This window comes from Mauremys reevesii, linkage group 3 (genome assembly GCF_016161935.1).
Source record: "Mauremys reevesii isolate NIE-2019 linkage group 3, ASM1616193v1, whole genome shotgun sequence".
Lineage (NCBI taxonomy): Eukaryota > Metazoa > Chordata > Testudines > Geoemydidae > Mauremys > Mauremys reevesii.
In genome coordinates, this window is record NC_052625.1 from 126,255,145 (window position 1) to 126,282,305 (window position 27,161).

General features: G+C 41.9%; 2 long non-coding RNA genes across 4 annotated transcripts in view; one reads left to right on the forward strand and one right to left on the reverse strand.

Annotated features, from left to right (window-relative positions):
- LOC120401007 lies at nt 1-15,266 on the forward strand. Its single transcript, XR_005596224.1, has 4 exons — nt 1-270; nt 8,529-8,622; nt 12,649-12,773; nt 14,554-15,266. It is a non-coding gene; the product is annotated as an uncharacterized LOC120401007 (long non-coding RNA).
- LOC120401005 overlaps nt 9,069-27,161 on the reverse strand; it is a 26,491-nt gene continuing 8,398 nt past the window's right edge. For 2 of the 3 annotated variants that reach the window (XR_005596222.1, XR_005596221.1), the window contains 2 exons: nt 12,574-12,835; nt 9,069-9,163 (listed from right to left, as the gene is read on the reverse strand). This is a non-coding gene — a long non-coding RNA (uncharacterized LOC120401005). The remainder of the gene's footprint in view (nt 9,164-12,573; nt 12,836-27,161) is intronic. The other variant, XR_005596223.1, reaches the window with a different exon arrangement.

Sequence of the window (27,161 nt, forward strand, 5' to 3'; positions counted from 1 at the left end):
CGCCTTTATACCCGCACAGGTAACCGGGAACTGGCCGCCGAGCGCGGCCATTGGACAGGCGCCTCTCGGCCCCGCACTCTCCCAGCTCCCATTGGACATCGCACCTGCCTGTCAACTCGCCTCGGCCTGTTCGACTCCACCCTCCAGAGCAGCCCGCCCAGAGAGAGCTGAGTGAGTGGGGAAGCAGGCATGGGACTGCGAGCGAGAGCGACACGGGGAAAGCAGGCGTGTGTGTGGTGTGAGGGGCATAAGGGGAACGAGCGGAGAGCGGTGAGAAGGTGTTTAAATGTGAGGTATGGGGCTAGGGATGTCACTGTTCCTGAGGTTGAGAAGGGAGGAGTGTGACACAAGCTACTTGTGTGAAAGAAAGGGGGTGAATAGGGGAGAAAGTGTAGTTTTTTTCAGCTTGGTGCAAACCTCAGTGTATTAAACTAAATCAACATTAGCCAGTTGTAAAGAGATGTAAGCGTGTCCACAAAGGGGTGTGCACCAGTTTAACTAAAACAATTTAACTACGTTTAATTTAAAAATTAATTTCGGTTAAAATGGTGCAACTTTTGTGTTCAGACATGGCAGGGGTATAAGAAATAACCTGTGTGAGAGAGAGAAACAACAGTGATAGTGTAAGGAAAAACGTATGTGTGAAAGAAAAAGGGGTGATTGCATGTGTGTGAGGCCTTGTCTACGCACAAAAGTAGTGCAGGCTTAACTAAATCTTTTTTTTTTTAAATTGATAAAGTATCAACTTAAGGTAAATTGATATAAGGCACTCTTAAACTGATTGTGTCCATGCACCAAATTAATGAAAGCAGTTTCTAAACTAATTTAGTTAAATGACTACAATTTCTATGTAGACAGGGCATGGGAGAGTGAGCGAGCAAAGTACAGTACAGAGATCATCAGATGATGGTGTTACAGAGGATACAATATTTGCTTGTGATACGGCCATTTTATGCTGCTCTGTATGTGCAAAGGGGTTGTAAAGCCACTGTATCTTGGCAGCTGCGATTTCCTCCTGTGAGAAAGTTCCCAGGAGGGGAACTTATAGCACTACTGTTCTATGCCAACCACCATTTTTCAGCTTTTTGATATAGGGAGCATGACCAAGGGACAGGGTGCATAGTCAGAGTAGCTCCACATTCCAGCTATCCCTGCCTGCCAGAACATCACCTTGGGTTAATAGGCAGCTGGATGCTGGCGACCACCAGCCCCAGAATACAGGGAGCACAAAGGCAGCATAAAGCCATCTTTGTCCTTGCCCATTTCTGTCCCGTGCTGAGCATACCTTGATCAGAACGAAAAATCAGTTCCAAAGAGGGAGTGATGAAAGAATGTCTGTGAGCAAAAGAAAATGGACAAATTCCCCATACTGCTTCAGCCCCTTTACACCATTCTTGAAAAAAAAAAAATAGGGGCTGTGTAGTATGTAGAATCAACCCCTGGAGAATATTCCTTTTGTACAGGGGTTTCTCATTTTGTGGATAGCTGGTTGAATGGCTATTTTTCAGCTGCTAAGAGAAATTGTGTATCTGTGTGAGGGAACAAAAACGGTAATGTGGTGGGTGGAGGGGTTCCTCTGCTAAACACAGTTCAGTCATACTGTTGACTGATTTGCTTATTCTCTGTATCACATATTTCCAAGGACACTTTAAAAGGATACAGATAGAAAAAACTAGTTTCTGCTGATCTAGTCTGTGCACATAAAGAAGACTGTGCACTTTCAAGACAGATTTGACCAGTTTCTAGGCAAAAGTGATCATTGTTTTTATGTATCTGTACTACTCCCAGCCCAGTGCTGCCCTCCCACATTCATCTTGATTTAGCAGCCTTGGTTCTCCCATTTCTACTTACATACAAGGCAGTGACTACAGCCAGCTCCCTGCTTCAGTGGGTCAAATGTTAGTGTTGAAAATTTCTCTCTGCAAACACAAGTTGTTCATTTACCTTGTGGAAATTCTGGTTTGTTTTTATGTCTGTTGTAACTAGCAATGATAGTTCTCTTATTTACTTGCTAATTATCCATTGTTAGTGTCTACATCTAAAAACAGTCAAAATAGTCAAGGCATGGGTTTTATATGTTTGTTATATAGGGGCTGTATAGTGGATTTCTTGTACACAACCAGTTGCTATTCTGATGTATTATATTAGATATCAATAAAAAATACAAAGTGCTGTCCTTCCATCTGACCCTCTTTTAGGAGCCCAATAAAATTCTGATGGCAAGCTCAGAGTTTATTAATATTTTTCAAAGCGCAATGATTAGGTGAATTTACATCAGGTAAAATAGTAAGGGCATAGGTGTATTGAATGGATCTTGTATTTATATATATATATTATATATATATATATATATATATATAAAAATAACATATTAGCTAGTAATATAAAAATGCAAGTGCATAATCAATATAAATAAAGGGTTAGTTTAGTTTGATTCATGAACCTTCAAATAACCTTTTTTTCAAAAGGCGTACAAAACAATGTTTTTGGCTTAGTATGTATCCTGTTATTCAGTTATTGAAATGTCCTCGATTTGGGGACAAGCTCCCAAGGATGAAGTAACAATGAGAGATTATGATGACCCAGACAAATATAATCAGGGTAAACAAAGAAAGTCCCCAAAATCCCACAAACCTCTGACAAATATTAAGATTGATAGTTTTGTTATTAATAATAAATAGATAAACAAGTTATATAATTTAGGGTGTAATGTGGAATCTTGTATTTGGTCATAAAATATTATTATGTGACAAATAAGAGGAGAGTGGTGTTGATAAAAGTATGGTGTCATCTTGAGTATAAAAGAGTGTATGGAGACTTAAGTCTTTGCCTTTGTTTATGTACACCTTGTTTGTACGTACAGTCAAACCTTTGCCTGATATACCTTAGTTAAATCACTGGGGTGTGGCACTTTGTACCTATGCTGAAATAAACCTGTTCCTTGGATGTGAACTCAGGAATTAGCAGTGGTTTTGTATGCTACAGTAAGCAGTGGTTGTCTGTTTTGCTAGATTTCTAAGATACCTGTGGACCTGCTTGGTTGTGCAGAAAATATCCTTACAATAACTTGAATATTTAGCTATGCCTTGCAAAATTCTGTATTTGCTGAATAGCAAAGAGAAATAGTTCTTATGTAATAACTGGCTAGTATTGTGAAAATTATGCCTTAATTTAAAAAAAAAAGTTATTGTGCCCTTCCCACAATTTACTTAAAATGAATTATTCAATAGCTACAAAGAAAAATACATAAAATATTAAATAATCAGTCAGTGAAGTTTTTTAAAGGTAAATTACATCCTCAGGCCAAGAATTTCAATTTTGATGCAAGTAATATGAACTAAAGAGCTAATGTAAAAGCTAATAGATGCCCAGATGCCATAGTAGTGGGTTTTACAAACATTAATTTATTAATCCTCACAACACTACTGTGACGGGTAAGTTTTATTCCCGTTTCACAAGTGGAGATATTAAGACAGAGGTTGGTGGTCTGAGTTTCATAGGAAGAGCTTTTTAAGTGACTTGTTCAATGCCTCAGAGTGAGTGCGTGAGAAGCAAAAATAAGAACTCGTGTTCTTGACTCACAACTCTGTACTTCCTTCAGCTCATGTTGCCTCTAGAATAAAGAGTGTATATATGTAAAAAATGTTAATTAAAACAATATTCATATATAAACCCCCCTCAGAAATGGAGATTTTTAATGTTATAATAATAGTATTTATATTTAAAATAAATAGTATATATTTTAAAATGTTTTCTTATTCATATAGCACAGTAAGTGAACATGGCACTTTAACAATAGATATCTTGTAACATCTTTGTAAGAAATGTATAATTCATAAGTAAATCTTAGTTATTATTTTTCAAATTAAATTTTTCACACTGATTCTCAGCTCATCTTTGGCAATGATTGTCAACTAGGTATTCATGCATATTTGATTAATATTACTGTTTATAATGATAAATTTAAGTTTTTTTCTTTTAGCTGAAACCACTGTTCAGGAACACTTAGCTGAATAGTTGTTGCAATGTGTTCTAGTTAATAACTTTTTTCTATATGCTATAAATACAGGGGAAGATCTTGGCACTGTTAAGTTGTTTTATATTTGTATGTGTAATAAAAATCTTTTTGTAGTATGTCTCACAATCGCAGCTGGAAATTATTTTTGTTAAATTTGTGTGACTGAAAATAAAGGATTTGTTTTAAAACTCTTAAACTTAAATATAGGATCAGTAGTACTTTGATACCTCTGAGATAGTGATGACTTTTAGTGACTAATACTAAATAGGAAAATTACAGTTAGGACCCTAGAAATCCCTAAAATCAACAGATTACATGGTACAAACAAACAAAAACCAATCCCAAACTCTTTCCTTATGGGCCTGATCTTCTAAACTGTGCTTGCAAAAAAAGCATCAACTGACTTCAGTGGAATGCCCCATACCCTATAATGGTAATATAAACATACTGGGTGTGTCTTTCACCTCCCCTTTCCCCCATATGGCTCACTTGATTTCAATCAAAAGGAATTCAGTACACAAACAAAGGCTTTGACAGTAAATATTTACACACATTTAACTTTATGCCCACAAGTAGACATATTTTGAAGTCCTTTGTAGTACTCATATGTGTAAAAGTTATTCACATACAAGTGTTTGCAAGAATGGGGTCAAACTGATGACCCAGAGAGAGGGAGGTTGGATGACTTCTCTTCAGTATCACAATTTTGTTTCCCCTATGAGAGGAAAAAAGTGATTTTCCTCTTTACCAATACCACCAGACCACTTTAAAAATCTAGCTAGAGATCGATCCAGTTGACACTCCATCTGCAAGGAGGCTACATCCCATTTGGATTTGCCACAATGATGATGATGATGAAGAAAAATGCCACCTTTTAACAAGGTATACATTAGTTACAGATCTTCAAAGGGGGAAAAATTGGGCTTATTCCCCTTTTTGTTTCTTTATGATGTATAAGAATTTAAAGTGTTTGTTTGTTTTGTTTAGCCAAAAACATAGTTACAGTCTTGGTTTTTTACACTAGAAATTCAGGTTATGTCTATTCTGAAAGACACTGGTGACTGAAGAACTAGAGAAACTGGCATAGTAAGAAACTGAAAGCTGAGTAATAATTGAGAAGGGATTTTAGACTTTTTAGAACTCTTCCCCCCCCCCCACCATATTAATGCCATTTTAATTAAATGCATTATGCGCACTTAGGAGGAGACCTTGTAAAAGTTTCCAGAATATACATCTAATGGAAAGGATGGCAAACTTTCATATCTTGAGATACCCCCTTGCCTCCCCATTCTCCAGCAAACCCAGAAAAGGCTAGACTTACATGCCTGATATTTCTAAAGGTAAAATACAAGGAATTTGTTTAAAAACTAAACACATCAGGCCTTCTTTATACACATAAAGCTGCAAGAAAAGACACAAACCCAAATTTTAAAGATCTTTTGTAGATCACATTTTGTAGATATCAAGAAACTGGACAGTGCAATAGAAATTAATTAAAGGAATCAACCGCAGATGGATGGAATGTTAGCACTAGGCAAGTATTTTATTTACAAAGAAGAGAAAAGCCATTCTCTTCCTTTTAAGACCTCACAGACAAGAGCTATGGTCTAAATTAATTGAAAAGGCTTTTCATAGAGAACAACAAAGAATAAACTATAAGCCTTTGCTTCAGCTAAACAGCACAAAGAGAAGAAAACCCACAGCTCAACTCCAGATAATATTGTTTCCTCTTGTTCTGAATTACACACACCTTTGTAGGAAGTAGCACATGTTGAGTTTTTTTCCATAGAGTTCACTGAAGGAAGCTAGGTGATTAGAATGCTCCATTTTCCCATCACAGTGTTAGCTTGTGCAGAGACCTGGGATTGTTCATGGTGGGTTTTAACCAACCTGATGTAAGGATAATTCATGACATCAATCACAAAAATATTGTAGAAAGGTTGTTTATATACGGTAAGTGAATACTTCAAATGGGAACCAGAGGTTTACAATATTAAAATTATGATAATATTGCCAAAACTAAGCATTAAAATAAATCATGAGCCAGGCATCAAATTCATGAGGTTTGCTTGAAAGTAATGAGATTTTTAAAAAATAATAGGTTTGAGTTCTTTTTTTTTGACTTCTGATGTTGAATTTTTGCGGTTCAACATTTTTAAGTTTCTCTTTGCAACAATGAAGGATAGAAACTTACCTTATAAAAAACAGATGAGATTCCCACATAGCCACATGAATCCAGGAGCTTGGTGTAAGAAAAAGATTACATGTCACAAGATTTACAATACAATCATGAGACTTGGCAACATTATGATAAAAAATTAAAGTGTCTCTGCCACAATTTTATATATTGTACAATACTTCACCTATAAATTAAATTACAAGATATTTACCATACTGAAAAGGAGTAGAATCTGTGTGGCTTAACTGCCTAGAACTCTAAAAATGCATGGCTTACAACTGAAATAACCTATTATACTTTTTCAGTGGCAGTGTGATTTAAGTTTTACTATAGCAGCATTCATTGATGGCAATGCTATAGCTAAGCTTGTGTCAGCATTTCCAAAATAAAACCTCCTTTTAAATACAGATCATGACTCAGCTCTGAAACTTGCTCTAGAATTAATCTTGACAGAGAGCTTGGTTTTGGACAATTCAAAAGTAATAGTTTATCCATTTTGGGGATAGGAGGGCAACACTTTTTCCTAGAGTTGGATAAAATTGGTTCTGATCATAGAGGTATAGGAGATGCATACAGAAAATATTTTTCTTTTTTTTACCTGATTTTAAAATCAGGCTTTTTTTTGACGTTTCATCTGTTTTCCATTTAAGTGAGTTGCACTTTATGACCTTACCTTTGGTAAATATTTCTGTAGCAATATAATCTTAACCTTCCCTCTATGTTTTCTACATTGGTTTTATCTGAGAGACTCAGTCTCCATTTGTAGCTTTGAGTTTAAGCCCAAGCTAGGCTACTTGTATAGTATGCTACAAGACATTTTTTTGTCTGGACTTTCCACTAACTGAAGGTTCTGGGATCTCCCTGTGCCACTGCGCAATGCAGAATTAATGTTCCCTGCAGAATTCTATTTTTCCCCGCAGATCTGTGATTTCTAACAAAATGCTTCCTTCTGGTGGGAATAATAAATTCAGCCCCATGCTTGACAGGGCTTGGTCTGTCAGCAGGAGGACCAGCCACAAGGGGCTGTCAGCGGGAGCCCCACCATGCGCACGGCTGTCAGCTGGAGCCCCAACTGACTGGGGCTGTCAGCATGAGTCCCAGCTGCGCAACATTTCCTGAATCTTTATTGTCTGTATTGTTTCAGACATACTTGCTGACAGGTATTTTGAATTAAATTACCAAAATAATTGCAACTGGTGTGATTATTTTGTTATTTTGACAAATAAAATATGCAGAATTTTGGATAATTTTAAAATATTGTGCACAGAATTGTTAATTTTTTGGTGCAGAATTCCCCCAAGAGTAGTTAATTTACTGCTGGAGTTTCTGTTTACGGTGAGCTACTTTTGCATGGCAGGTGTGATGGATCATGAAATATATGCTTCCTGTTGTAGAGAAAAGACATATTAAGGGACATAGTCAATTTAAAAACCATGCTTTTTAAAAAATGCACAATAGCCACAAACAATACCTAAGATAATTATACCTGAAAAATTAAAATAAATAATTATCAGAGGGGTAGCCGTGTTAGTCTGGATCTGTAAAAAAAACAACAACAGTGGCACCTTATAGACTAACAGGCGTCTGCAGAGCATGAGCTGCGGTGAAGAAGTGAAGAGTGGAAAAGGGAAATTCACCCACGAAGCTCATGCTGCATGCTGCATCGTCTGTTCTATAAGGTGCCACGGGATTCTTTGTTGCTTTTAATAAATAATTAGTTACACCCATTTGTTTTGTACATGTGGCAACGTATGCTAGTCTTTTGGGATGCAGATGGAGAGCTCTTCTGCTTTGGCAGCACTGCCAAACTTGTTCCTGGAAAGAAAGCCTTCTGCCCTTGTAATAAGAGTAACACACACACGTGTATGTTGTGGCAGGACACTGAACTTTATTTCTTGGCCTACGTCATCTGATATAGGTAAGAGTTACGAAAGGTTAATATCTGGGAAAAATGACAAAACACAGAGAGAGTCATTCTGATCACTCCACTTAGAGCCAGAACAGTAGTTGCCAAGTCCACTTCCAATAACAGAATTGGGGTTGTTTATTAAAAGGGCTCTTTAATGTTTTGAGAGACACGGATCGCAGTTTTTTGGGATTATTTTATTTGGAGGTAGTTTATTTGGGCTTTTTTGTAATAGGTGACTTTAACACAAAATTATAGTTTAAAAATGGTTGTAGGAGTGGTTTTGCTAATTGACTGGTGTCACAGATGAACATCATTAGAATTTTAGAATCCTCCTACGTCACTCCAGTTCAATTAAGAAAACACACCCAAATTCATGAACTTTCTTGACACATCCCATGTTCCAATGTATTGTCCCACACCAGGATATGCTTTAATGGTTCAACACGGGAATGTACCACATTGAGGCAAGAGAGACCATGGAGGACGGAGAGATCAAGGATGACCTTTTTAAATAATGTAAGTACACACTATTACTGTAATATTTTAATGTGTAACTTAATGTTGTATGCAGCAAAACTAGAACTACTAAAAAAAATAGAATTTGTATAAAACACCCCCACTCCCAACCTTTGAAATGGGTTGAGCTTGTTTTGGGCTTGTGCTCCTTTTTTTTTTTTCATGGCGTTCTCAGGAACCTCCTCTGTCTCTCTGTTCAGATCCACTGAATCAAGAAATGTCCTAATTCAGCACCCCAATATTTACCTTTTAATTTGGCTGCTTGAGCTGTGGGATTGTAATTGTTGTCTGACCTTACTTTTTTGAACATAGTATAGGATATACTTCATTCTAGAAAGCCATCCACACTGAAATTCTGATCATAAAAGTGGAAAATATTCTCAGTATGTGCACTGGATAATTTCAGGTTTCCAAGTTCTTCCTTTGTTTCGTCTATCCTGGATTACCTGCTTAAAGGCTGAGTCTTCCCTTGTGAGTGAATTCCTCTCAGAAGTCTCTGTGCACTATTATCTTGTGGGCCATTTTAACATGTTCAGTCACCCTATGGTAAAGAGATTATTGAAAGGACTGCTTAATGCTTTTCTTCAAAGACCCTATTCTAATATGGGATCTCAACTTGGTGCTTGCTTGGTTTTTAGAGGCACCCTTTGAGCTCTCGTGAGCTCTTTGTTTCACAAGGTCTATACTCTTTCCTTATGTAAATTTGGTAAAGGGACTTGATCCTGCATGGGGATGTATGGTTTTGGGTGTGTTCAGAGTGAATGCACTGTCATTTGTCTATGGAAAGGAGATAGTGAGAAAGTGAGAGGAGATGGCCTCTCCCCTAAGAGGGGGATGGTTAAGGGACAGAGGCAGCCATCTTGGAAACTAAGAGAAAGTGAGAGAGCAAAACAGAGACTGGGAGTAAATTAAGGGAAATGGAGAGACAGACAGCGGGGACAGAGGGAAACTGGGACTGAGAGTAAATTGAGACTGACTGAGATTGAGCTGAACAAACAGACATGCAGAAGAGGTCCCTTTAGTTTAAAGTAAAGTCAGTCCATGTTTGATAACATGTTCCTGAGCCTCAGTTTCTGAGCATCAGTTCCAGTCATCTGCTATCATTGATCCATGTGGTCCCTGAGATCCAGAACAGGAGAACTAAGGGTCCTTCAGATCCTGTAGGTCTCACCTAACATGTGACCCCTGCAAGCAAGCATCACTGGAGTCAAGTCCATCTCTTCAGGAAATCATGAGAGGCACCTGAGGCTCAATGACTGACTTGGCGTTAGACAGAACTGAGTGAGATATCTGGGGAAAGGGGAATCTTGAATGAAATAATAATCATAATAACCTATAATAGCCTGTGGATTCAGGGATAGATATATTTTGAGGGTTATATTTAGTTAAATACACTGAGTAATAAGTTATAGTGTATATATTTTCAAAGGGTTATAAATTTTTTTATTATACATATTCTTCATCTGTTTAATGCTACTGTAGGTGGAATCCAATTCTGTTTGTTCCTGTTTAAATAAAATCTGTGTTTTGTTTTGTTTTTTTACAACCAGTTTTATTATTTTGGCTACCATTAAAAAACCTTTTTATCATGGTGTAATCCCCGAACCCTCCAGCTCTCCCCTGCCTGGTAAATTTTACCACCACTGTGATGGACCATTACTAAATCTTGTTCAGTGGTTTTGGAACAGAGTGATCTTCAGATGTATTTCAAATTAAAACACAGTAAAGCTATTCTGAGAGGTCTGTTTACACTTACATGAGTGATTGCCATAAAGTAAGTGAATTGCTTCTTTTGTCAAATGATGCTTCTGACAGATGATCCTCTCTTCAGACTTCCATAAGCACAAAGTTGTGTTTCATCTCCCTTCCACATTTCTGCCCAAGGTCACGGCTTGATTCTATCTTATCCAGACCATTATTCTCATCAGGGAGAAATAAGGCTCTATCTCTGAGGGTACGTCTACACTACGGGATTATTCCGAATTTGCATAAACCGGTTTTGTAAAACAGATTTTATAAAATCGGGTGGAGCGCGGCCATACTAAGCACAATCCGGTGGTGATTAGGCCATGGTCCGTGTGAGCGCCGATTTCAAGTTGCAATTCTGAGCTATTGCTCACTGCCTAGAATTTAGCCAGGTTCGCCTCCCCGCCCCTTGGAACTTCCGGGTTGAGATCCCAGTGCCTGATGGGGCAAAAATCATTCGCGTCGCGGGTGGTTCTGGGTAAATGTCAGTCACTCCTTCCTCTGGGAAAGCAACGGCAGACAAGCATGCCTTTGTCCCCTGGATTGCCCTGGCAGTAGCCATAGCATGGCAATCTTGTAGCTTGTTTTGCCGTTTGTGACTCTCACCGTATGTGTACTAGATGCCTCTCACAGAGGCGATTCAGCAGCGCTACACAGAAGCATGCTTTTGCTTTTGAATGACAGCAGAGATGGTTACTAGCCTTATTGCACCATCCAAACCCTTCCATAAATTGGGACTGGGGATGTTCATGGCTAGCAGTCCTTTGGTACCATTTGCTACTAGTGCCCTGGCCAATCAGCCAGGGCGCAAAGCCAAGATTGGTTACTAGCCATATTGCACCTTCCATCGTTTTGTACCATTAGCTGCTGTCATAAGTGCCCCTGGCCGATCAGCCAGGGGCGCAAAAGCAAAAATTGGGAATGACTCCCTGAGTCAATCCCTCCTGTTTGGTATCTAAAAATAGAATTAGTGCTGCCTAATATAGGCAAGTGTGCTAGAGAACCACTGTATCATAGAACCAGAGAGCACAGCTGCTCTGTGTCAGAGCCTGCAGAAATTATCTGTATGCTATTCACAGGGGGTGCTCCTGTAACAACCCCACCTGTTGATTCCGTTCTTCCCCCAGCCTTTCTTGGCTACCGTAGCATTGTCCCCCCACTTGTGTGATGAATTAATAAAGAATGCAGGAATAAGACACACTGACTTGTTAGTGAGAAATGAGTGGAAGGCAGCCTCCAGCTGCTATGATAGTCCAGACAGGACATTAAGCAGTGTGTAGGAGAGAAGCCCAGCATCCCACTGCTAGTCCAGGGGCAACTGAATCTTTTCTTTACACATGAAGGGTGGGGGCTGATGGAGCTCAGCCCCCTGTTGCTATGATGAGGATGGTTACCAGCCATATTGCACCATCCATCCACCAGAAAAAATTAGGGCCAATAGGCTGATGACGAGGACGGTTACCAGTCCTTTTGTACCATCAGCTGAGGCTGATCATGAGGATGGATTTCCAGCTTTTTGCACGATCAGCTGATGCTGATGATGAGGATGGATTTCCATCATATTGTACCATCAGCCGCCCATGGCGGGGGCGGGGAGCAAGGATGTTGGTGTTGAGTGCTGCACTATCGCGTCTATCTGCAGCATTCAGTAAAGATAGGGTGACATGTAAAAGAGTCAGAGGATTGTTTTACCTTTCGCTTCTGGGGGTGGGTGGGGGGTGGGTTGTAAAAATGGCACTGAGCTGCTATTTAGGCAGGACTACAGAATTTAGGAGGCCCATTTCAGATAAGACCCTGTTTAAAACTTTTTTATATATTATAAAGGGTAGCTATATCTACACAATCCTGTGTAAGTGATTAGGCTATTTACAGTGTGAGCACAGAAGTTTCAAGTTCCAATTCTAGAGGGAATTGGAACTCACTGCACTAGAATTTAGCCAGGATCTATGGCATGCCTTTGTAACGTATCATGGTAATACACAGAGCTACTTGAAGTTTGGTTTACTTGTTTATTCATTCATGCTTCCATGACTTGGCATCCAGAATGGATGCTCACTTGAGAAGGGCAACTCCATTATCTATTAATTTAGAATTCCTCAGCCCACTTCCCTGGGGGTTGTACTGCTTACTACCTACCCCACCCCCATGTACACCATGACTGATAATATGCAGAGGCCACCTTAGTTAAAAAGAGAGGTTACTTACAAGTTACTGGAGTCCTCAGAAAGAGTTTTGTCCCTGCATAATCACAGGATCTGCCCACCTTCTCTTCTTCCTCAGGGTTATGGTCTAAATGTTGGACTCTGACGTTCAACAGAAAGAACTTAAGCAGTTGGTTGATGCACCTATCTAATACTGTATAACCTTGGCTCCAAGTGCTTGGTACTACCCAGGACTCTTTTCAGGTACGTAGTATACACAACTCCCCCTGCAGTTTCTAAAGTCTCGTACAGTCAGAAGGTGTATCCTACAAGGGAAAATATGCAGAGGTAATTTCAAAGAAGAACCTGTTTTTATCTGAAATGGGTCTCCTACGAGCTCACAGAGATAGTGAGTCTGCAGCAAAAAACATAGCCCAGATAAGTGAAAGTGCTGATTATTTATCATTAGGTCTATGCTAGACTCCCTTCCCTGAACTTTTCCATTGTTCCTAACACTGTTGCAGCGCCACAAGTAGTAGCAATGGTAGAACTGCTAGTTAGGGTGACCAGACAGCAAGTGTGAAAAATTGGGACAGGGGGTGGGGGGGGTAATAGGAGCCTATATAAGAAAAAGACCCAAAAAGCAGGACTGTCCCTATAAAATTGGGACATCTGGTCACCCTACTGCTAGTATAGACAAGGTGTCAGTGACTGCTGCATTTTCAACACCAGAACACCTGTAGTGCCAGCAGCTTTTGGAAATTGACATGATTTCTTGACAACATTGTTCCTTTAATCAAACTACATAAAGGATGCCCAGATACTATTGTAATAGGCACCGTATATATGCATGTAATAATGTGCAAATCTGTATCTAGTCTCTGACTAAAATATGAGATTTATGGCTTTCCCTTGTAGTAAACTGATGGTAGCATAATAGTCTACTGAGAGATCCAAGCATGAGTTCCTAGCTACTCTCTTGCTTCCAAGGCCAGTAGGGACTTGGAGCTCTGGATATTCTCAGTCACTGGCTTGTTATTCTTGAGCAAGATCTGTCTGACACACAAAGAGACACTGACAATCTCTGAAGGGAGTCATGCCCAGCCCTTCCCCCTTAGAGAAAAGGCTGCAATGGAATGGGGGCTTTTGAGGGTGAAAATTATACAGCGCTTATTTGACGATGATACAGAGTATTGATTTTTGTTTTGAAGTTTCCTAACAGATCAGTACTTATGGTACAAGCATCTATTTGCAGTTACCTTAAAAACATGTGTCTGTAGCAGCATTCTTCTAGTGTCCTGCACAATAGTCACTTCAAAGAAAAATCACTGGCATGTTAGAATTCAGAGAATCCAGAAAATCTGTCCTTTACGAACTAATTGCTAGTATGGAGGCATTCATAAACAAATGTGGCTAACCAAAAATTCTTGAAGTTATCAAGATTCCAAGGAGAATTAAAAAATTTGCTTGATGGCCAAAAAACACACACTTAAAATGTCTGTTTCTTATTTTGAGTTTTGATCCTTCCCACAGACACACATCAGCGTAGAAGAGGGCAGAATTTAGTCCTCTAAAGAATACATTTTAAGGCCGAGGAGACCACTATGGTCATATAGTCTGTCCTCCTGCATAACATAGCCCATTGAATTTCATCCAGCGATTCCAGCAGTTGAAGTGTTTGTTCTTTGCTACTATGTAAGTAAATACTATCAAGCCCAGTGATTTGTGATTGAACTAGAACATCTTTTTTAGAATGACATTCAATCTCAATTTAAAGACTTAAAGGAATAACGAATTTACCAATTCCTCAGTAAATTGTTCCAATGATAGATTACCCCCGTTGTTGAAGTACTTTCACTATTCTACAATAAAATATAAAAAGTTATTTTGAATATGTCCGACTCTTGCAGCACAGAATCTGAGATTGGGAGTTGGTGAAAGTAAGCTAAGACTCAATCCAGATCAAACTGAAGTGATATTAGTTGGAAGAGAGTATCATATTGGAAAAACAGGTAGTCGTTGAGTCTGTCTCTTCTGTTAACAGGGATATCTTCCCTTTGCCAAGATAATTCACAAACTTTGATCTTACTAAAACCATCTCTACTTCATGAGCCTCAGATAGCATTGGTGTGCAAAGGTCTGGACTCGCGGTACCTAAAAGGCCACTTGAAGCTCAAGAATGAAGACTGTGGTCAACAACTCAGCTCCTCAGACACAAGACAGCTAGCTACTGCAAAGGTTGAGCTTGTTTGTGCAGGAAACAGAGGTCCCCGGGGCCATCCAAGACTGAAAAGCTCTTGCAGGATTTAAGAAACACCTCAGTCATCACTGCTCCCATTCGAAGGGCAAGGCACACTCCTTTGACCTTGCCTTAATAAACACACACAACATCCATAAAGTAAAAAACAAAAAGCAAAACTCAGTTTTCCCTTTGGAGAGGAAGATGGTAGAAGAGGAGACTCACATGACAAGGGCTAGTCATTTTGCTTAATGCACTTCTAGAAGATGCTCTGATGCTACATTGATGAGGACAGTATAAGAAAATGAATAGCATAAAATTCCAAGTTCAGGTAAAGTGAGGCACGAAGAGGTTAAATTACTTGTTTAAAGTCCTCTTCAATGGACGTTTCAGAGGCAGGAAGAGAACCCTGGAGTCCTGCTTCAGATGAATTACAGACTTAGGCCCCAGTTCTGCAACAGACTCTGCATAAGTGCGGGGATACGTTTGAGTGGAACCAATTGCAGGATTAGGGCTTTCAGGACTAAATTTGTCACTGATCTTCACTCAGAAAAACCCAGATGATTTCAGAGGGTGTTCTTTCTATAGTAATGTTAGGATTGACACAAGCACAATGTAACTCTAAACCACAATATTATTATAGCTATTAAACAATTGTGTTATTCAGACCATTTAAAAATAAGATAACCTAACTCTGAATGTTTTGAATATTTTAGAATCTTCTAGAAGACTATTGAAAGTATAGAAGGAGCTCACTCAGTCCAGCATTGGGCCCTACCACTTCCCCAGGGAATCAAACTTCACACTGCAGGAGTTTTCACAATGAACCTCCTCTTCTAGGAATCTGATGTATTGAACACAAATCTAATCAGCTTCCTGCTTAGGGTTGCTAACTTTCTAATTGCACAAAACCGAATACCTTTGCTCCACCCCCTTCTCCGTCCCTTCTCCAGAGCCCCTGCCCTTCCCCTTCTCTGAGGCTCCGCCCCCACTCACTCCTGCCTCCCTCCTCCCATCACTTGCTCTCCCCTCACTTTCACTGGGCTGGGGCAGGGAGTTGGGATTTGGGAGGGGGTGAGGGCTCTGCCTGGGGGTGCAGACTGTGGGGTGGAGCTGGGAATGAGAGGTTTGGAGTGTAGGAGGGGGCTCTGGGCTGGGTCCAAGGAGTTTGGAATGCAGGAGGGGGCTCAGAGCTGGGGCAGAGGGTTGGGGTGCAGCAGGGGGTTCGCAGTGCAGGCTCCAGGACAGAGTTTGGGTGCAGGAGGGTCTCAGGGCTGGGGTAGGGGGTTGAGGTGTAGGAGGGGGTGTGGGCTCTAGGAGGGGGCTCAGGGCTGGGGCAGAGGGTTGGGGTGCAGGAGGGGGCATGGGGTGCAGGCTCTGGCAGGGAGTTATGGTGCAGGAGGCGGTTCCGACCAAGGGCAGGGAGGTTGGAGTGCGGGCTCTGGCCAGGCGCGCTTACTTCAGGTGGCTCCCGGTCAGCAGCGCAGCGGGGCTAACACAGGCTCCCTGCCTGCCCTGGCTCTGCATTGCTCTGGAAGCAGCTGGCATGTCTGGCCCCCAGGCGGAGGTGTGGCCAGGCATCTCTGCATGGTGCGCGCTGCTCATGCCCACAGGCACCGCCCCTGTAGCTCCCATTGGCTGCAGTTCCTGGCCAATGGGAGCTGCAGAGCTGGTGCTCAGGGTGAGGGCAGCACGCAGAGCTTCCTTAGCTGCCCCTGTGCCTAGGGACTGCAGGGACATGGCGGCCGCTTCTAGGAGCTGCGCAGAGCCAGGGCAAGCAGGGAACCTGCCATAGCCCTGTTGCTCTGCCGACCGGATTTTTACCGGCCCAGTCAGCAGCCACCAGGGGCCCTTTTCGATCGGGCATTCCGGTCAAAAACCGGATGCCTGGCAACCCTACTCCTGCTAGGTCACAAACTTTGGTGTAGAGTACTAGCCCTGTCCCTGCTGAGGCTTTCCTCCTAGCAGACTTGATACCTCATAGCCTTCCTAGCTGGTTTCTGCTCCTTACAAATTTACATTTCCCAAGCCTCTGTTAGGAAGCTCTAGGAAGACATCACCCTATTTTCTTACACCAAAAAGCAACCCTAACTGAATGTGTCTACAGGCACCTTATAAACTGTAGCTTTGCGGAACAGTGGCTGGTCTCAGTTCCATCACTTGTGCTAAACCAACGCACTAAAGGACCTGCCTTGGAACAGGTACACTGGGCATGTGCCTAGAGATCAATCCTCTGTTATAGGTAGGTTAATGTTTCAGTTGTTGTGGAAGATCTATATTTTCATTACAACATATAAAGAATAAGAACTGAGTGTTATAGTATAGTCTGTGCAATCTGCTTCCCATGTACTTGTATCTATGGTATAAGAAATTACAAGCAGGGTTGTATGATGATTAATTAAGTTTACTTTTCTGGGGCCTAAGGATAGATTGTAAGCCCTTCTGGGTGAGAATTGTCCCTCTTCTATATTTACACAGTACCCAGCACAATAGGGTCTCAGTACTAATAGGGGTCTTTGGGTGCTACTATAATATAAAAGTTTACTAGAAATACAAATAATAATTGGCTCTCAGAAACAAACAGAGCACACACGTAACAGTGACCTGAACAAGAAGCATGCTGTTTCTTTCCAATCATGCTGAAAGCTTTAAAAAACATTGGGCCCAATTCAGTAATATGCCAAGTGGCATTAATTACATGACATTGAGAACCTTTGACATTTAGACCCCAGAAAAATAAAATTTACTAGTTATCATATGACCCCTTGCATGAAATATCTTACACTGGTGCTATGTGGGAGGCAGGTTGTAGAGAATATAATATAGCTCTGAACTTTCAAAATGACACAAATTTGATTAAAGAGAAATAGACATTAAAAATATACTTCTGTCTGAAATGATACAGCACCTCAGATTACTAGAACTGAAAGAAATGAGAAAAAAATAATCAGTTTGTTTAATTTATGTATTTAGAAGCACTTTGCATATAGTCATTTCCCCTGTTTTTGTGGGTCCTTGGTACAAGGATTTTTTTTTTAAATATGAGAACATCATTGTAGAACTGTAAACCTTCTCAGTTCCCCATCAATTTTTAATACCAGAAGCAACTTTAAACAATTTTTTAAAAAGTATGTTTCAAGTTATGTCCCTTTAAACACTGAAATAAATCACTCAGTTTTGTCTGACTTTTCATCATATTTGGAGAATAAGGATCTTCTACAAACACTAAGGCTTCGTCTACACCGGGGTCGGCAACCTTTCAGCAGTGGTGTGCCGAGTCTTCATGTATACACTCTAATTTAAGGCTTTGCATGCCGGTAATACCTTTTAACGTTTTTAGAAGGTCTCTCTATAAGTCTATAATATATAACCAAACTACTGTTGTATGTAAAGTAAACAAGGTTTTCAAAATGTTTCAGAAGCTTTATTTAAAATTAAATTAAATTGCAGATCTTATTAGTTTAGTGTGATCCTTGCCCTTGCTTTTCCTTGCTGAGTTTTCCAGTGTCTGGTGGCATGTATTTGTATACTTTAAGTTGCACACAGGCTTCTGAGTGATCAGTTGTTAACCGGCTGGAACCCCAGATTGGCAGTGGTGAGTGGAGCTGGCGGCTGGTAGGGCTGAGCAGGCCCGGAAGTCTGGACCCTGTCTGGCAGGGGGCCTGCACTGGAATTCCAACCAGAAGCAAGGTGAGTGGGGCTGCGGTGGGGACCCCAGCTGGCGAAGGGCCAGCAGCAAGAACCCCAGAGCGGCGGCGGGCTGAGTGGATCAGCCTGCCCAGCTCTGGGGTTTCGGCAGTGGGCTGAGCGTCTCCACCTGCCCCGCTCTGGGGTTTCGGCCACTGGCTCCTGCCAGCTGGGGTCTCAGTGCGCTATCAGCCTGGGGTTCCTTCCCCCAGGCCAGCAGCAGGTGCTGAGTCGGACCAGTGGCAGGACCCCGGCTGGCAAGGGGCCAGCGGCAGGAACCCCAGAGCGGTGGCGGACTGAATGGCTCAGCCCGCCCTGCTCTGGGGTTTCGGCCACTGGCTCCTGCCAGTTGGGGTCTCAGCCTGCTTCCAGCCTGGGGTTCCTTCACCCAGCCCAGCAGTGGGCGCTGAGTGGGACTGGCGGTAGGACCCCGGCTGGCAAGGGGCTGACAGCGGGAACCCCGCCCCGCATGCCATCAAAAAATCGGCTCGCGTGCCACCTTTGGCACGCGTGCTGTAGGTTGCCGACCCCTGGTCTACACACAAGTGTCAATTTAACTGAAAGTGTTATTTTATATCAATTTAGTCAAACCATTGCAACTTTGTGTATGGACACTCTTAGGGGCTGGTCTACAAACAGTTTTTGTATCACTATAACTCTCTTGGTTTAGAAACTAATATAGTTAAAGCAGCACAACTTCCTACTGCTTAATTAATTATAGTGGGAAGGGAGGAAGCAGTAAATGTGATATACAGTATCTTGATTTTAATAAGGCTTTTCACACAGTCCCACATGACATTCTCATAAGCAAACTAAGGAAACATGTCGAGATGAAATTATGATAAGGTGGGCACAACTGTTTCAAAAATATACTCAAAGAGTAGTTATCACTAGTTTGCTGTCAAACTGGGAAAACATCAAGTAGGGTCCCACAGGGTCTGTCCCAGTTCTGGGACTATTCAATATTTTCATTAATGACTTGGAGGATGGAGTAGAGAGTACACATAAAATTTGCAGATGACACCAAGCTGAGATGGGCTGCAAGCACCTTGGAGGATAGGATTAGAATTCAAAATGCTGTCCATAAATTGGAGAATTGGTCTGAAATAAAAAAAGATTAATTCAATTAAGACAAGTGCAAAGTATTTCGCTTAGCAGTGAAAAATCAAATGCACAACTACAAAATCGGGAAAAACTGGACAGGCAGTGGTACTGCAGAAAAGGTATGATGCTGTACGAAACATGGGAGACATTTTATGATATTATTCATACCAATATTATAAAGTTACAAGCAATCTGACCAGATATGCCATGTAAGGTATCTGTGAAAATGTTATGATTTGCCAAGTATGATAATCTTGTTTATATGTTTGTATCATCTTTGTATTGTGAATTATAGATATGTATAATATATCTGTATTTCAAAACTTGTACTGTGTTTCTGGGTGACATCCCCAGACAGATTGGCATCAGTGCTGAGACTGTTCAATGGCCCATCAAGGGTCATCAGCTGTTCAAAGAACCCAGGGGCTATACCTTATGAGTCAGCAGGACTTGTAGGGGCAGGCCTATGGACAGGGGACTCCAAGGTTTTTCCATGCCATGTGCTATGAAGCTTGTGTTTGGGACACAGGAAGTACAAGTCACATGGCAAAAGCAATATAAAGGGCAGCTGCATCTTCTCCATTTTGTCTTCATTGCCGCTTCTTACCTTTGGAGTAACTTTTCTACAAACAAAGGCCTGACCAAAGGACTGAATGACCCATCCAAGCTTTGGATGTGTTCCAGAGGGACTTTCAAGCTAGCAAACTCACCAATACTGCTAAGAACGTGATATATGGACTTTGAAGTCTGTAGGTATCCCATTGCTTTACCATTTAACAACTCTCTTCTTGTTCTTTCTTTCTTTTTTCCTTAGAATAAACCTTTAGTTTTAGACACTAAAGGATTGACCGGCACCATGGTATTTTAGGTAAGATCCAAACTAATATTGACCTGGTGACGTGGCTGACCTTTGGGGTCAGAAGAGTATTTTGTATAGTGAGCAGAGTTTTTAAATAACTTCTCACTGTACTGGACCTAGGTGCTGATTGGGAGCCGGAGAATTGGAATGCAATAAAGGGGGCTGTGTGATTTCTTTTTTCACTTCTCAATAACTTGTGGGGGGAAATCAGAAGTACAGTTTGTGACTGGTTGGTGAGTTTAACTTCAGTATTAACCACCAGTTTTGGGAATGTCTGCTCTCCCTTTTGCAGCCTGCCCTGACTGTGACATTTTCAGTGAGGGCTGCCCCAGGCACAACGGGTCACAAAAGGATCTGGGAATAATGGTAGATTACAAATTAAATATGAGTCAACAATCTGATACTGTTGTGAAAGAGACAAATGTAATTCTGAGGTGTATTAACAGGAGTGTTGTATGTAAAACACTGGAGGTAACTGTTCAGCTCTACTCAGCACTGGTGAAGCTTCAGCTGAAGTACTGTTTCCAGTTTGGAGCACCACACTTTAAGAATGATGTGGACAAAATGGAGAGAATCAAGAGGAAAGAAAAAAAACCCATGACCTATGAGGAAAGATTTTATATGTTTATTCTAGAGAATTGAGGGCAGAAGGAGGACATAATTTTCAAATATATAAAAGGTTATTATGAGGAGGAAGGTGATCAATTGTTTTCCAAGTCCACTGAGGGTAGGACAAGAAGTAATTGGCTTAGTTTGCAGCAAAAGCGATTTTGGCTGGATATTAGGAAAAACTTTCTAATTTTAAAGATAATTAAGTACTGGAACAGGTTATTTAGGGCTCTTGTAAAATCCTCATCATTGGTCATTTTCAAGCACAGATTAGACAAACATCTGCCAGGGTTAGCATAAGTGTACTTAATCCTGCCTCAGCACTGTGGAGGAGTAAGAGAAAGACTTGATGATCTCTTGAGGTCCCTTCCAGATCTATATTTCTATGATTCTATACCAGTATAAAAATGTTTATATTGGTATAGCTAAGGTTACGGTGGCCAAACTGCAGCTCATGAGCCACATGTGGCTCTTTTATAAAGTGCAGCTTGCAGAGCCTCTCTCCCCATTCTCCACCTACCAGACTTGGAGAGGGGGGAACTCAGGGCTTCTGCCCTGCAGCAGGGTGGTGGGGCTAGGGGCTTCTGCCAGAAACAAATGGTGCCTGCTGAGAGTGGGTGGGGCACAATTTATAGGTCCCCTCCCCCAACAGCTTGAGTCATGCACCCCATTACCCTCAGTCATTCTCCCTGAAGCTCGGAGCTATTTGCTGCTGCCTTTCCCCATGGCCATAGCTCCCAGCTTTCTAGGTCTAACAGCTGCCATGCAGGGAGGGGGCCTGGTAGCACCATGTGATCAAGCACAGCCAGCAAATTCTGGCAAAAATCTGGTGGGGACATGTGACCTCATGTGCCCCTTATGCGTTGCCTCTGGCTTCTGCCCAGCAGGGAGGCGGGGGCTCTTGGGGCTTCAACCCCATAGGGCATGCCTACTGGGGCTCAGGGCTTCAGCAGGAGTGGGGCTGAAGTCCCAAGCCCAGACAGGTGCCTCCCATGGGGCTGAAGCCCTGAAACCCCCCTCCCCACAGGGCTGAAGCCCTGAGCCTGCCTACTCCTGGGGCTAAAGCCCTGAGACCCACCATCACGCCATGGGGCTGAAGCCCCAAGTCCCACCACCCCACCGCGGGGCTGAAGCCGAGACCCAGCAGGCGCGCCCCATCTCTTGAACTTCTGAAGATTGTTGTATGCAGCTCAGAGGGTCAGTAAGTTTGGCCACTCCTGAGCTATATTGATAAATGTACCTTTATAGCACTATTACTGTGTCCACAGCAGGGGGTTGCACCACTTTTACTATATGGCTTTCTAAATCAATATAGTAGTGGTACAAAACTTGTGTGTAGATAAGCCTTTACTCCGGTTTAGCTTGTGTCAGTAAACAGGCACATGCTAAACAGATATAACCAGTGTTAATTTCACACAAGAGAGTTCACACACGAAAGCTACAATGGATTAACTAACCTGATTTAAGTTAAACCAGTGCTATTTCTGTGTGTAGACAAGCTCTCATTTTTGTCACTTTACAAGATTGGGGCCACTAATTTTTTTCCACCCTGGTAAATGCATGTATCTTGGTTGAGAGCTGCTTGCTTCCTATGGGCTCTTTTATCTTCATGCTATAGGAGCCAGCTTCTCTCATGGACTTTGATACCCTGATGCAGATGATGGCACCACCTGTTATGATCACTTGCCAAGATTTCCCATTGGTCAGGATCAATTCCAAATTCCTTCATATCGCACTTGCACGTGTTTTTATAGTGAAGCTTGGGACGTCCTGTTGTTCTTGTTCCCTCTGATAGCTCTCCATACAGCATGTCCTTGTGTATGCATCTGTCTTCCAATCTACTCAGATGGCCCAGCCAGTGCAGTCATCTTTGCTTGAGCAGGGCTGTCACACTAGGTAAATTTGCCCTTTGAAAAACCTCTGCTTTGGTGACTTTATCTTGCCATTTGGTGTTGAGTATGTGGCGTAAACAACGTAGGTAGAAACTGTTTAACCTTTCTCTTGATGAGCATAAGTTGTCCATGTTTCCCCAGTATACATGAGAGTGCTGAGGACGCAAGCTTGGTACACTAGCATTTTGGTCTTGATGGTAAGGTTTGAGCTGTTCCATGCTCTTTTACTTAGTCCGCTAAAGGCAGCCTTTCCAATGCGAACATTTAGTTCTTCATTCAGTGAGAAGTTGGTGGTCACTGTAGAACCTAAATAGCTGAACTTTTGGACTACTTCTATCTGGTTTGTTTTTAAGGTTATTGAAGGATCTTGTGGAACCTCATGTCCTGATACAACTGGTTTTTTTGCCGATGGTGAGAGCAAATGCCTGACAGGCAATTGAAAGGGGGTCCATGAGTTCTTGTAGTAGATATTCATTGTGGACTATGAGGGCAACATCATCAGCAAATAGAAGTTTGCTGATTAGCACTTTTTTGACTTTGGTCTTTGACTTAAGTTGGGACAGGTTGAAGAGTTTCCCATCTGATTTTGTGTGGAGATGCACTCCATCCAGGTCCTTAAATGCACAGTTCAAGAGTACCGAGAAGAAGATTCCAAAGAGTGTAGGGGCAAGAACACATCCTTGTGTGTGTTCAACTTTTCATCTCAAAGCTGTCTGAAGTGGACCCGTCAAACCAGACAGTTGCTTTCATGTTGTTGTGGAATGAACATATAAGACTTAACAGGGTTAGTGGTCATCCTATCTTTTCTAGTATTGCAAATAGACCTGCTCTGCTAACTGTGTTGAATGCCTTGGTTATGTCCACAAAGGCGATGTACAATGGTCAGTTTTACTCTCTACACTTTTCTTGGAGTTGACGCAGAGAAAATATCATGTCTATAGTTGATCTTCCAACCCTGAATCCACACTGTGATTCAGGGTAGACATGATTCGCCAGCTGTTGTAGGTGCACTAAAATGACTTTTGTGAAAGCTTTTCCTGCTACACTTAGGAGCAAGATACCTCCGTAGTTATTGCAGTCTCCCTTTTCGCCTTTGTTTTTATACAAAGTGATGATGTTTGCATCATGCATCTCATGTAGTATCTCTCCTCTTTCCAGCATTTAAGTAGCAGCTGATGAAGATAAGTTAGTAGTCTGTCTTTCCAGCACTTGAGGATTTCTGCTTGGATGCCATCTTTTCCAGGAGCCATGCCACTTGACAGCAAATCTATTACCTTGTTTAGCTCTTCCACAGTGGGCTCCACATCTAGCTTTGGCATGATCTGTAGAGTTGGTATTTGGTCCAGTGATTCGCTGGTGATATTTCTTTCTTGTGCGTATAGCTCTGAGTAGTGTTCAATCCAACGAGACAACTGCTTGCTTTTATCTGTAATGATTCCGATTTACTGTGCCCCACTGTTTTCATAACTGGATATTTAACTCTTTCCTCTTGTGGCGGGTTTTGTACCTTGTCAACCCCTTTGATTCAGGGAGGGGGTGAGGTTAACCCCACCTCCCTGCATCTACGTTAGTCTTGCTACCTCCTTGGTTGTCAGGGCTGTATGGCCCAATGGCCAGAGTCCCTCAAATCCGCCTCCCTGGATGGGGTAGCATGGTCTAGCGGCCGGAGTCTCTATAGTGCACTCCTAAGGCGGCATGGCCTAATGGCCAGAGTCTCTCAACCTCCTCTTCCCCTGGTGAGATAGCGCTGTCTAGCTGCCGGAGTCTCTATAGTGTGCTCCTAAGGCAGTGTGGCCTAATGGCCAGAGTCTCTCTACATTCTTCTCCCCTTGAGGGATAGCGTGACCCAGCGGCTAGAGTTTGTCTACCTCCTTTGGGGGCGAGAGAGAGAGGGGTCAGTGAACTATGTCGTCTCCCAAAAGGGGCGGGAGGTTAGAGACCCCTGGTAGGGGAGCCTGGGCCCACCCACCTTCACCGGGTTCTGACCCAGGGGCCTGTTAGTGACGGTGTGATCCACCACGGGTCAGCAGGGAATCCTATCGCAACACACTGCCCTCAGAGTGGTGGGAGATACCACTCCCTTCCCTTCCCTGGGTCACGTCCTACCAGTCCTCCAAACGTAGCAGTCCTTGTGGCATCAGGGTCTCCAGGTTCCTAAGCACCCGATGCTCCCTGGGGTTCCCACAGCTGCCAATCTCTGGGCCTGCTTCCTGGGTCCTCAGCTCCCTCCTGTAAGGGTTGCAACAGCTCCTGGGCTGGAGCTTCTGCTGGGCATCCTCCTTCCCCAGCCACCAGCCCTGACTGAGCAGTTCTGCAGGCTTTTATGCTTTACTCCCGGTTGGAGCATGCCCAGCAGGGCCTCAGGGATGTGGCTTCCTCTGCCAGCAGGGAAGGGTTAACTCTCTCAGTCCCAGTGCAGGGCCAGTCTGCCCCATCACATGTCTGATTTACCATGTCTTTTTGATTTGTCCTTTAGCCTCAGTTTTCTGTTAGTCCAGGGACAAGGAATATTTTGCCTACAACACTCTTGTGCTGTTTTGTGAGGTAGCACTTTGTTTTTCTTACCCCCAGAATAAAGAAGTTGGCCAAAGGCAGAACCTCCTATGTTCAGGCCAGAGTACTGGATCATTCCCCAGAAAAACAGCACAAAGTTTCTATTTTGATTATGATACTGAGAACAATAGGTGAATTAAAAGCCAATGTAGGCCAGTGGCTAGATCATGGGAGCAGAAGTCAAGACTCCTGGGTTCCATTCCTAGTGTGCACTCTCATTGTAAGATCCTTGGCAAGTCACTTAAATTCTGTGCTTCACTTTCCATACCTATAAAATGAGGCTCTAATATACTTTTCTACATCACAAGGGTATTTTGAGGTTAAATTAGTTAATGGCTGTAAGGGACATAGAGAGACCCTTGGATGGAAGATGCTACAGAAGTGAATTTTTTTCTGCTTTACTCCCCTTTCAGATTTTGAAGCTGATGTAAGTATGGGCAGTGTTTAATTTGTAATGAAGGAGGTGACGATGCTCAAGCAATTAGAGGATAGGGCTCAAGCAATTTTTTACTATTTTAACAGACACAGCAAGCCCAGAGGTGCCACCAGGGCTATGAACTGCCAAGCTTTGAAGTGCTGGACCTGGAATAGATTAAAAAATCTCTTGAAAAACCTATGCTATGATGCCCCACCTCATTGCAGAGACTCCTGAAACTTTCAGGCAAGCACCCTTGAAGACCCCAGATATATTTATTATACCTCCCAGCAAAAATTTCCAATGTGTTTATATGATTTTGTTTCTTAAGTGAATCTCTGTGTGCTTTAGCAGCACTTCTATTTGAAGACATACACCTGCAGAGACCTCTTATGAACTCCTCCTCCTATGAGGTCTCTTCCTCCTCTGTGATTTCCATCATATATGCCATCTTCTTTAAACTGCAAGAGATTAATCTTTTTCTACTCTTCAGGAAAGGCAGCCTCATTTTGAGTCTAACTGAAGTAAACTTTTAAAATAAGTATTTTATATAACCAATGCAATGCCCTGTCAGGTTTAGCAAAGTTGCTGGAAAAAGGCTGCTTCTGGCCCTTTAAGAGTCGGAAGAGAAACTGCTCCCTTGCTGAACCTAATAGGCAAATGAATGCTCCAGTTAGGGATCAGCCAGCTAAGAGTGATGCAACAGAGATGATGCAGCCTCCATTTGTGGGAGACTGTGGGTTAAGGAAGGTTAAAGAAGAGATAAGAACTTTTTGCTCTTCCCTGATAATTATATAGAAACAGAGTATAACATTTGAGAAATTTATCTAGACAATAAGGGAAGGAAGGAAGTTAGAGCAAACTGCAAAGAAAAAGTTAGCTTATTCTAAAGGCAACCTGCAAAGGGGAATGATTTGGCTTATGTCCTTTCCCCTCATGTTGCATAAACAAGATCTAAAAATGTTTAAAAGGCAGCTTTGGTCTTCACCTTAGAAATACATGCCTTGTCTGCCTTGGAAAACTATGATGAGTAAAGAATTAGTGAAATCACCAGAGAATGAAAGCTGAGCAATTGAGAAAGAAAGGGGTTTATAGTAAGACTGTTTAATACTTTCTGAGTTTAGCTTCTGTGACTTAACACTTTGTTAAAAATGAATTATTTATTCCAAAGCAACATCTTTGCATCTCCAGTTAAGATGTTAGAGTGTATAACAAATATTCTTGGAGTCGGCCAATTTGGCATTCCTGATCTAAATTAATTCCTGAGGTAAGAAATAAGAAGAAAAAATGTTCT